The sequence below is a fragment of the Lonchura striata genome, chromosome 2, assembly GCF_046129695.1.
Source record: "Lonchura striata isolate bLonStr1 chromosome 2, bLonStr1.mat, whole genome shotgun sequence".
Lineage (NCBI taxonomy): Eukaryota > Metazoa > Chordata > Aves > Passeriformes > Estrildidae > Lonchura > Lonchura striata.
Genome location: NC_134604.1, coordinates 43,034,573 through 43,046,771, shown reverse-complemented (window position 1 = coordinate 43,046,771; position 12,199 = coordinate 43,034,573). Strand labels below are relative to the sequence as shown.

Here is a 12,199-nt window from a genome sequence, read left to right as displayed (position 1 = left end):
TTTACAAATAAACTTAAAATTTCGTTTCAGCCTTGAGTGGTGGAAAGCAAAAATTTAGTAAAGAATGATGCTTTATCATTGCCTTACTTTGCTCATTAGTAAGTCTAGCAATTACATACTCTGCCTCAGATTCACAAGGAATGTTTTAGTTTTATTTTCTCAGCCATGAAAATAAATATTTATTGAAAAGCAATATAATGTTTCCTTTCAGTACTTAGGATTTTTTCACCTCTATGTAATAATTGATAACATGTAGAAACTCATCACTGTTCCCCTGCTAAGACATGAAACAAGGCCTTAAAACTCACTATATTGAATTTTCTAAAAGACACCAGTGGCAGGCTGATGTTTCATTAAAGTGGAGTAATGTAAAAAACTAAGGAATTACTCATTCCGCTGAGGTACTGCCCATGCAGTGCAGCAGTTGCCTGTAGTGCTTTGTTTAAAGATGCATCTTGGCAAAGGCTTTCAAACATTCAAAATACAACTCCTTTTTCAATTATTTCAATTTCAGCAGGATCTGCAGTGCTACATTTTCTTCCAAAATCAGAGGAAAACAGGGTTCTGCCTATAAGAAATCTACAAAAGCCAACAAGACAAGATTCCTCTGATGCTGAATTATATTGCACTGGTGAAGTTATGAAGTTATTACTCTTACTGTGAAGGACCAGGCAGACTCAGAAGTGAATAATGTAGTCATCATTCATGATGCCCATACAGGGGGATGAGGAAAGCAGTAGCTTGCTTATTGGTGTGCTACTCCCAGAGGTCAGAGACCAGCTGTACCTAGTGCCCATCTGAAGAGTTCTGGGCGTTGGCTCAGACTGTGAATGGCAGCCAGTCCAAGCAGCTCTACCCAGCAGCACTTAGCACCAGCCCTCTCTATTTACCTAGGGCAAAGCAGGTGAAATACCACCAAACCAGGCCATTGAAAGAACAAACAATTGAGCAGTACAGATGATCAAGGTGCTTCAAGTAATTTTCTGGTTTGCTTTAGTTCTTGAGTTACCTTGACAGATGCACTGCCCCAGCACTTTGCTCTCTCTATCCCTGTAACCTCCTACAACGGAAGCAAAATTAAGAGCTCATAAAGCACATTGATTATGAGCAGAGGCTGGAAACACAGGAGTCACACTTTTTTCAAAATGCATGCTGAGAACTACCAGTCCTTGCAAACCAGCAAGAGCAGATGTATGACAAAGTACTACTCCTTAATGTTAGAATACTGTTGAAATTTTTTTGTTTTGTTTTGTTTTCCCCAAGGCTTCTTCTAAAGGAGTTAGGCCTACCATATTTCCTGGAAGAAAAGACTGCAGTTTTACTGGCCTTTGACAACTAAGTGGCCTACTGAGAGGATGAAAATAATAGAGAGGAACCTGGTTTCCATATCTCTTTTATCAATTTATGGACTCAATAAATTTCAATTTGCAGCCACAGCTGCAGAATAAAAAGATGCCTGTTTTCTGTATCAGACATCCTTCACCCATAAATTGTTCTAAAGCTAAACTCAGTAAACACAAAATGAAAGGAAAGGTGCAACAGGAGGATTTCTACTCATGAATTTAACGTGAAAAGCTTTAGCCCTATTGCATGTATGTTCCAGTCTGGGGGCCCCAAAGTAAAGCTCTGCCAAAGGAGGAGCCCTCACCTCAAGATTTCTGGGAAAGCCTAGCTCCTTCTTGAGATCATCTGTACAACACTGAGGTCATTTAAACTCTCCATCTACAATAACATACAATTAGAAGTACTATAGTATCTCATAAGGGCAGCAGAAAGAACAGGCCCTCTGAAGCATCCAGATCTATGTGATCATACAGAGAAAGGAGAAGAATAAATTTTGGATTTTATTGTCAAAAAATTAGAAGGGAGTAGAATGAGGTTTTCTTTTTTAGTTTTTGGGTTTATTTTTTTTCTTTTTTTTGAGAGTTTGTTGGGTTGTTTTTTTTTTTTTTTTTTTTTGACCAAGCATAAAGTTTTTTCAAGTTCTTAGGGAAACAAAGCAAAGAAAAAGTCTTTCCAATACCACAGCTAGACAAGCTCAAACTTGATAAAAACGTCAAGCCATGTAAAAATTAACTGAGTCCTTTCTCTATTACAGTTTCACAGTGAAACAAATCATGAGAGCAGTGACCTAACTGAAAACCACATATTTTGGACAGTTGAACATATAGCATTTGAACTTTCATTTTTAAATATCTCCTTACTGCTCTACCATTTTTTTAATCTTTTTTTTTTTTTTTTTTGAGGGGGGGTGTTGGGAGTGGGGCAGGGGGGAAAAACATTAGAAGTGCCAGTGGCTTACTGGTGCAAAGACTCAGGTGAACTCAGCTGATATCCTGGGCATGCAATCCCCTTATGGGCATCACAGAATGACTGAAAAATACCACTGGTCTTATAGCTCAAATTCAGCTTCTCAGCTCATCTTTCTCCCTGTGCATACTAATGTCAGAGACAATTTTTTTTCATGCCAGAAGCCCATAACTCACCCAACAGCTATTTTCAAATTTTCTGCATGGGGTGAAGAAAGGAGTGTTGAAAATACAAGTTAATCATTGGAGGGGAAAGCAAAACAAACAAACAAAAAAATGGAAGGGATGTTTTATTCAGTGTTTTAGGCTGAACAATAAGTGTTTGGGCTAAATTGTTTCTGAATAATTCTAAATATGTTACAATTAGCATCTTAGACAGTGTTCATTTCATGTGTTATGCAACTGATTAGATATAACTTCACTGAAATAAAATCAAACCAGAAATTTAGTTTATTGTAACAGATCTTGTAATTCTCAAAGGACATTTTCCAATGTTTCCAGCCTATTTGATGTTCGTGTCTTTTTGTCATTTGGTATAGGATGACCTTGGCTACCAATTAACAACTGAACTTGTCTACTTAACAGAGCTGACAAAATGCACATAAAATACTGTGAAATATCCATAATACTTACTAACTATGACTAAATCCCACATGGCACAACTTTAAGAAAGAACACTTGTGTTCTGTAATCTTTCATTATGACTGGGCGATTTTATTTCTCCTATGGTGTCACCAAAAAACTGGCATGCAAAGCCTCGGTCTCAATGAAGTGTATAAATCTAAATGAAATTTCCTTATACACTGAGATTACAAGTTAGGAAAAAAATTGGACAAAACAGACAACATACATAATGGAAATTTAAAAGCTAGACAAGCTAAGAAAATGAAGAATGTAACTCTTGGCGGTATTTGAGAGAAGTCACCTAGAAAGATGGTGTGGAAAGTAGACTAGCAGAAGAAACTTGGCTGCACCACAAATTCTGGCCTTGCAAAGGCAGATATCACTTCTCAGTTCCACCATAATAAATGCCACAGTACACAAATTGATAAATGTTATTTATACATATTAAAAAAATATTCAACAAGAGGGAAAATAATCTGCTTTGTGAAAGGAAAGGTTAAAGGATTTCTCTTCCCATTACTTCACATTATTTGACCTGTGTGAAGAAGTGCACTTGAGTATTCCATGGACTACATTTATGAAGGGAAAATAAATATTTTGGATGTAACCCCAAATAGAGAAGGAAAATAGAAGGTACAGCTGGCTGTATGTGACCTGGCTTCTGAATGTAGAATGGGGGAAAATAACTCAGAGACACCACAGTCTTCAAAATCCACATTGTTATACCTGAAGATATGATTCCTGATAATTCAAATTTTGGTATATCTTCTCTGTGTCCAGTGAGATCCAAAGAAGTCCCACTGTGATATTTTATAACCTGAAAGGTAGTACAATATCCAGAGGTGCCGATGGCAGTATCTGACATAAGAGCTGCAGAAGCTTGTTTTCCAAAAACTGTGCATAATTTAACCAACTATTTTCCTGCACTCTGTTTTCTAGATGGAAGATTTTTTTTAAGCTTCAGACAGAAAGCGAGCAAAAGTGTATATTACATCTGAGAGAGACAAATTCTTTCCTACTAGATGACCTTTATACTTGCACGCATATATTGCCCAAAAATTAAAGTGGGAAGATACAAATTATTTAAGCTGAAATATAACCAATATAATTTATTTCCCTTCCCTAAGAGTTGTTGTTAATACTACAGAAACCTGAAGCAGATACAGAAATGAAGTTAATATTAACAATTATTCTATGGCTCAAATGAGTGAGTTATCACATTCCCATAGGCCCAAAGTCTTCTCTTTTCAGAGTTTAAATTTTCTGAACTCTATTTCCAGTTCCATGAAGGCTGATACATACATAAAAATTTAATAGTTGAATGATTATTTGCATGTGTAAAGCCTAAAATGTAGCCTAAGTGGAGTTTGACATTACACTCAAAAGGACATTGCAGTCAACGTCTTTAAAATGCCTGTTTTCAACAGTCTAGACTTTGATAGCATTTAAGACCTTCTTGTGGAGCAAAAAGGGGTATTTTCCATGAGAAGCAGAAATTTTAAAAAAGTATTAAAAAAAATTAATTCCTACGCAATCCTTGTTTTTTAGTATGCTAAGCTATGCACATGAAAACATGCAACTTATTTTTTTCCAGCTTGCTCTTCAAGGCTGGCACAGTTACAGGTTTAACTTCCTCTCTTAGACCAAGACAAATTGTTCTATCATTACTATTTTATTTTTATAGTCATGCCAACCTAAAATTTTGTCTCAGCAGTGTGGCTTTTTATTAGCCTTTTGAAAACACTGGGTCAGAAAACTCAAACTATAAAGCAGCCATTACTTGATTATTGATGCTAACACTTTGATAGGTCTGAGGACGTCAGGTACATCACGTCTGGGCCTTTGAACAGTTTTTTCCTTTTCATTTCAGCAAGCATTAACATCAGAGACATCAAGCTAATCCTTTCAGCTTCTAATCAGTGTTGTGGACACTTTTATTTCAGCAACTGAGCCTCTCTTCAGCTACTGAGAATTTCAAGTTGAAATGTTAATGATTCTAAAAATGTCACTGAGTTGACATAGTGTCCCTTTCTGCTGCCTACAGTTTTGTAGGAAAACAAAGTTACTGGAAGAAGCACTTCTTTGTGCCAGGGAAGTACAACACTACTGCAACTATCTTAAATGTGTAAACTGACTTTTTAGAAAAGACACTATCCTAAAGCAGAACTGTTAGTAGTCAGCATCGATCTGTCTGCTCTGGTCAGTGCCCTCTTTACTCATCCTCCAGGAAGTGTGTGTACTTTCCTATATTCAATGGTTTCACTAATCACGTCTTTTCTGGTGAGCTTCCCTGATGATCTCTGTGAGATTCCCTGAGAATCTCAGACCTCAAGACTGGACTTTTCCTATGATGTTATTTTTACCTCCTCTAGGAGATATCTGTGTTGTCCGCCAGAGAGATGCCACAGAGAAGTCAGAGTGAGTGAAAGAGTTATTTTCTGACCAAACATGATGAAAATTAGCATTTGTTCTTAAATAATCAAGCTTAGCTCTGCTTTCTATTCTTCCTCTCTTGTGACCAAAGAGCATGAAATAAGTGAAGAGAGTGCTTTTAATTTCATTTTGAGCAACATGGATTACACATTTTGAGCTAGGGATCACACTTTAAACGCCCAGGAAAAGGAAACAATAAAAATAAAAACAAACACAAATACAAAAACAAACCAAAACAAAAACAAAATCCTTTGGTACAAGCCAGGATTTTCATATAAGTCCCAAATTCCCAGATCTCAAAATCCAAAGAGAATATTAAAGCTTATTATGATTACCCCCCCCAATAATTTACAAAAATCACAAGACTTGATAATACTAAAAAATGCAAAACTTTTGTCCATTATAGAAGTGCACTAAAGAATTGAAAAAGTTTTCTTATTTTTTCAGGAGAACAAACACTCTCTTCTACCTGCAAGAAAACTTTGATTCAGAGTGTAGGGAGAGACAGCTACCGATGCTTGCCAACTAAATGAGGCAGAGCAATTACTAATTGTTCCTACTCATAAAGGCACAGACACTGCTAGCAAGAATATGAAAATAATAATTGTTCAAGATTCCTAAAACCATTAATAAATTTCAAAATGTTACTGTATTCAAATATTGGTCAAGTCTTTTCTGCTTACTACTCCATTTTATAATAACTCTAGAATACTTGAGTACTGGTGGAATATTTTGACCAACCTGGCTGGAAGTATATATGCAGAGCACTAAATGCAGAATTATGGAACCTAGAAACCATTATAAACTCAGGATTTTTATCTCTAATCTGTGCTGCTAAATATTTTTAAAGGCTTTATTAATAATGTCTACAGTCAGAATCAGCAGCCAAACCATCTTTTACAATTCTATTACAAATTAATTGGTGTAACATCTGCAAAGTCTTGCTAGGACTGAGTACTGATACTCAATACCACTATCCCTCCATCAGACCTTTCTATACAGAATCAATGTTTAGCAAAAGGAGTGGGATTAGTGAGGGTTATCTGCCATATTACAGGCCATGTTGATATATCATGATAGGTCAAGCTCTTAAAATAGACATTGTGCTTCAGAGTTTAGAGACTTCTACATTTTATTATAGCTTCGATTGACATGCTCCTAAAGAACCAAGTCCCCTTCATATCACTGATTTTATTATATGAACAGGTGGGGCTGCAAGCATTTTACTGGAAGGGCAAGTCAGGTACATTTCTACTAAAACAAGGGGGTACTGGTGTTTAATTCCCTTCCACTCCACACTGTATATGGTCTACAGCAAAAACTGCCCTCATTTTGTCTGCATCTTTCTAGATGGGTGGTGGTGTTAATTTAAAGACTAAATTTGGGCTTTCTCATTATTTATTTACAAAGAGTTCTCAACAAAATAGTCATTTTTATTTCCAAGACTTTCCTGCAGTAATTGCAAAGGAATACATGAGCACAACCCACAGAATTATTTTGATTGTCTCTAGTAACATTTGTCATTGGTAAAAGTGTGTTTTAGATTTATTCACAAGTTCCTCTCTAAGTAGGGGCAGGCCTGGTTTCACAAACCTCCTTGGCAAAACATAAGACACAGAGACTGGATCTTTCTGGATTCATGTTTGAATTTTCGTGAATTGTCACTATTCTGATTTAAAGACAGATCCTGTGTTTTTCCCAAGATGAATAATATTGGATAGCTTTTTTTCTGCCATTTTTTAATGCACCATGGTCCTCTGCTCATGAAACAGTCTATTTCAATTACATAAATATGTGCATACAATGACCAGCTTTTTCTTCAAAGCATTTTGAGGATATTCCAGCCTTTTAGAGCATTGGCCTTCTCTTGATTAATTTGGAATTCCAGTATTAACATTTGGTTTATTCTTTTTTAAATAAGGGAAAAAATTCCTCAATGATCACTATTGACTGAAGTTTCCAAAATAATGTTTACTTTCCCATCTTTGAGGTTAAATTAAAAGTCAGTACTAACATAAGCAATAGTTTGCCAATAAACGCAAGCTACTTTGGCCTTTCCTGGGTTGTTCTAAGACAGCTGACTCCTAGAATAAATGACAGCAGCATTTTCAAAGCTGCTAAATTATTCCAATCCTACTGAAGCAGATACTGTCTGGCATGAAGGATCCCAAGACTGGTCATTCTGAACAGACAGGAGTAACTGAGTGAGCAGAATTCACTGTTAAAACTGTGATAAAGAGCTTAAGATAAAAGGAGAGATTTATATTGAAATAGCAGCTTACAGTAGCAGATCAGTTTAATTTACTCTACCATGTAGTAAGCAAAAAGCGTGTAAAAGGTGGGTAGACAGATTTGACTTGTGGATCAATATTCTGTTGATCTCTGGCCACAAAACAATTAATCTCTGCAGTGCAGGACAAAAGTAAAGGGGAATTTAATGTCAAATCAGTTAACCACAATCTGAAATTGAAAAAGCAGTATTGATAATGATGGTTAGCACAAGTTCCTCCTATTAAGTGATATCATCCAGTGCATTCATTGCACTGTATTAATTACACAGTGAAGTCAGCTTGATCTCCAATGCTAACATCATAGCAATCAACTGCAGCAGTGTCTCCACCATTCTGTTAAGAACTACATTTCCTTAGCTGAACTTCTTAGAGAAAGATTTAATTTCAGCTATCTGCCATAAGCTCTTTTTATCTAGCAAAAATGCAGCTTGCATTTTGGAGGAAACATAAATCTTTGGAAAATAAATTTAGACACAATACCATCATTATTTTAATATATTTGGAAATTCCATTTGGAGACCAGCTTTATTTGTCAGGTGAGACTTTAAGAGACACAAATAATTCAGTCTTCTTAAAAAAAAAAATAAAGCATGCAGGGATTGATAGCACAGGGGATGATAGTAAAAAAGAGAAAATGAGAGGAAACACAATTTAGCTCTCCCAAAACCAGGATAATTTTTAAGGAACAGATGTAGACACAGTGTGCATATTAAATTAATAAAGGTGATGAATAGAAGAAACCACTATGCAATTGCACTAAAAGAAAAACTGTTTGAAATTACAGGAATATTCCAAAGACTAGCATTCTTACTTCTAGCCACCCCCTCAAGCAGTTGAAAACTCATCTCTTATTTTAAAAAGTCAGACCTTGTCAGTTCTCTCTTGATGCTTTGCAGTTTTACCATGAGTTGTTCACATGAATAGTTCAAACATTTTTTCATGTTCCTCATCAGAACCAAGGTTTTTCAGTTTTCCTAATGAAACAGGAGTAGCCAAACAGACACACTGACCATGTTGGACTGAGGTTTATCCACTTAATTTCAGCCAGCTACCTGAGCTACCTGATCAAGAAGTAGCACTGAGGTTCCAATGCCACCATGGGACACGGCACTGCCTTCCCACGCAGCTATAAATCAGATCTGATGGCATCAGTGCACTGCAAGAGCCACATCCACTTGGGTGAATTTGGGACAGAGCACCTTCCCTTTATCACAGCCACTGCTGTAAAACTAAGCCAGGTAACATCAAGACTCATGTGATGGGACACCTCAGTAAATGTCTGCTCTGAAACCAGTTACTCAAGGATCTCGCTGTAAACAGAAAATGTTGGGGTTTTTTTTAAGGTTTGGTTCATCTGATCTATTTGAGCTCTAGAAGCTAAATCTCAGAAGTTTCTATTTCTCTCCAGTGACAACAAAACAAGGTTCAACAGCCACCTTAGGTGTAAGAAACCACAAGAAATATTAATTTGTTCAGATAAATGCATTGCCTCCTCCTTCCATTGACTCTCCATGTATCATCCTGTATCCCACTGCAACTTCTTAAAAAAATCATTCTTCCCTATCATGTACTCTTTTTCTTTTACAGAACCAGTTATTTACCTGCAACCTCTGCTATTAGTGATCCTTGAAATGAACAGGATAGAAAAAAATTATTTCAGGAAGGCTTTATTGCATTAGTTAAATGTATTTGTTTTGAAACTGCTTCAGATACATCAATTATATCAGTCATTAGAGATTAAAGAATTGTTCTTAACCCACTTGTTTGCCTCTAAAATCTGTCTTGGTGAAGAAACATGAACTAAGCTACATATACTTGAAATTTGAGGTGGAAAACCAGCAGAAAGGAAAAAAAGGTAATAGATAATGTAAGTATGTAAAGGGGCAGTACTGTCAATTACAACTAATTTTTCAGTGAAAAACCCTTTCAGTGTAAATATTCACACAACAAAAGGCATACTGCCTCAACTATTAAAGAGACTATGTTCATATTTGTAGATTCACTGGGAGAGGTAGAGAAAAAGAATTGTTGATCCTTCATCATGATCTGCCATTATTGACTGTACTAAAAATGAATTATGCCATTTTAAGATACTTACGGATATTGGCAAAACTCTTCCTGAATGAATCACTGCACCAGAAATCAGAGAATAACTATTTAATCAAGATCACTGGTCCAAATGCAGACAAAACCCAAATGAGTAATTTCTAAACTGAAGCATATTGGTAAGCCAAAAAATTAATTACTCCTGAATGAATTACAACTTAAAGTAACACTACTGAGTACCTGCAAGACATGAACATTCTTTAGTACACCTCGTTAGCACGGCGATATCATGACTCTATTCCCACTTCAGAGGCACTCACAGCTCAGCTCTGCAGGGCGTCTTTTTTCCCTGGTTGCCTCAAAATGTTAAAGGAGGTGTCAAAGTATAAGTACCTCCTCCAAAATGCCAAAGGAAATGTTACAAGGGTGTCTCTAGAGTCGAAGAGTGATATCAGAGAAGTAACCAGGTTAACTCAGGCAGCTCTCAGCAGAGAGCAATGCCAAACAAACTCTTTTACACCAGCTCCTGGTGTATAACCAGTGGCGATTAGCTTACCAGTGGTTACAGGCAATGTAGGCATTAAAACAGCTGCAGCCATACCTCTGCCAAAGGGACTTGGGTCAGATGTACACACGGGGATGTCCACAGAAGAAATGGACAAAGCAAAAAGTTCAAATCCAAACCCGTCTCCAATGCTTCATTTTCAGACTATATCTCATTGTTTATATTCCAGGTGTTTTCCTTTGTTGTCACAATGTGAGCTGGAGACATCAGAAAACATGTGGATTGTTCAAATATTCAATAAAATTTAGTGATGGATGTAGACTTGTTTTCTCTGAACTATTACAAATTTGATGTTACATTCTCTGCTGCTGTAAAGACAAGTAGTTCTACTTAATCCCAGAGAGTTGCACCCACTCAGACCTGTAAAACAATCTAGCCTCCTTCAGTGATGAGTTTGCCTGCATATCACTCAGGTCAGAAGCACTTGTCTGTGTTTTCTTGGTTTCTACCTTTTAATGGCTGCACTTTGCCCGTTTTGCCAAGAGGGATCTAGCAAGTGAACTCAGAGCAAGATATTTATTTTTAAGTATGAATAATATTTATGTCACGCTAGTCCAGCAACGCTTCCTTTTACACCAATGAGCCATTAAAATCTGTGTTAGAGGATCACTAATCTTTCAGGAGGTTAACATATAGCTCATCCAATTCTAACACTTCAATCACAGAAGCAGAAATTTGAGAACAGAGCATGTTTTATTAAAAAGAAAAGGAAACACATGGAAAGAAAAATCCATTGTTAAGACTTAGGAGTGCCTGTGTTATTTCATATATTTATACAGGAATAAAAGCTTTCACTCGGACCCCTTTTTTTCCCACTGTTTTGTCCTGAAACACCAGCTTTCTGACATGATTATAGTCATGAAAATGCACAGTAGCGTAAGTCAAGGATGGGTCAGAGAAGCAAATGTTAATAATAGCAGTGACCTATCATAGCAGCACCTCGTAAGGCATCTGCTGTGCATCTACAAGACAATAAGCATGAACAGAGACAGGCCCCCTTTGGCACAATGGAGGTCACCAAGAGGCCCCCACGAATGGGGGTTCACCAAAAGCCCAGGTCACCAAGTGATGCATGGTAGACATAGGTGGTGAAGCTGGTGCTCAGACTCTGTAACCTGAGTTTTAGCCACCAGGAAGAAAAGTATCTCTAGTGCAAACATGAAGCTCAGAAGGCTCATACAGTGCAGCATGCAGAATGCTCAATTCTCAATTCTCAGCAATTCCCAATTCTCAGCAGTATGCAGTTCAGAAACCAAATCTTCTGCAGAGATAAAGGTGGAATGTGCCCTTGTTTTCAGCAGGAAAGAGAGAAGTGGTTTGGTCTCCTGCCCTCTCCTGGTGTTAATACTTGTTTGTCCCTTTGGTGGCCTCAGCAGACATATTTATCAACAGCCGGTGAAAAAATAGCCTCCAGGTCACAGCATCCCACAGTAATATGCACTAAAACAACCTTTCTCAAATGCAATCATTTCTTCTTCGGTTACATCTCATCCTTTGAGATGGATCTTTACATTTTAATTCACCTATGAAATTCACTAGAATTATTTACAATATAGAAGAAAGTGCAGGGTACCCAGCTACGCTGCACATAGTATAAAAAATTGAAAATCAAATAGGCTTACCAACAGCTCTCTGCTCTCTACAGTAACCTGTCAGCGCCACTTCTCTGCAGCAAGTGACAGCAACAGGAAATGATGGGATGCTGAGTGCTCTCTGCACTGCTGGGACCCAATAATATAGTATTTCCTTTGTGGTACCAGAGGACCTACCTAGACCTCAGAGATAGATTCTCTAAGGAACTTGCAAAATAGTAGCAGCCTCTTTCTAAGACATTTGGAAAAACACTGAAAAAATAATTGAGTGATCTCCTGCTGCCTGTAGCTGATGCACAATCTGGTGAGCTCTGCAGAACTATGCTAAACAGAAGCATC

At 37.2% G+C, this 12,199-nt stretch overlaps 1 long non-coding RNA gene across 1 annotated transcript in view; it reads right to left on the bottom strand.

Annotated features, from left to right (window-relative positions):
- Window positions 1–11,933, bottom strand: part of LOC116183739 (uncharacterized) — a 152,995-nt gene extending 141,062 nt beyond the window's left edge. Inside the window, exon 1 of the long non-coding RNA XR_004148426.2 lies at window positions 11,891–11,933. This is a non-coding gene — a long non-coding RNA (uncharacterized LOC116183739). The remainder of the gene's footprint in view (window positions 1–11,890) is intronic.
- Window positions 11,934–12,199: the final 266 nt, after the last annotated feature.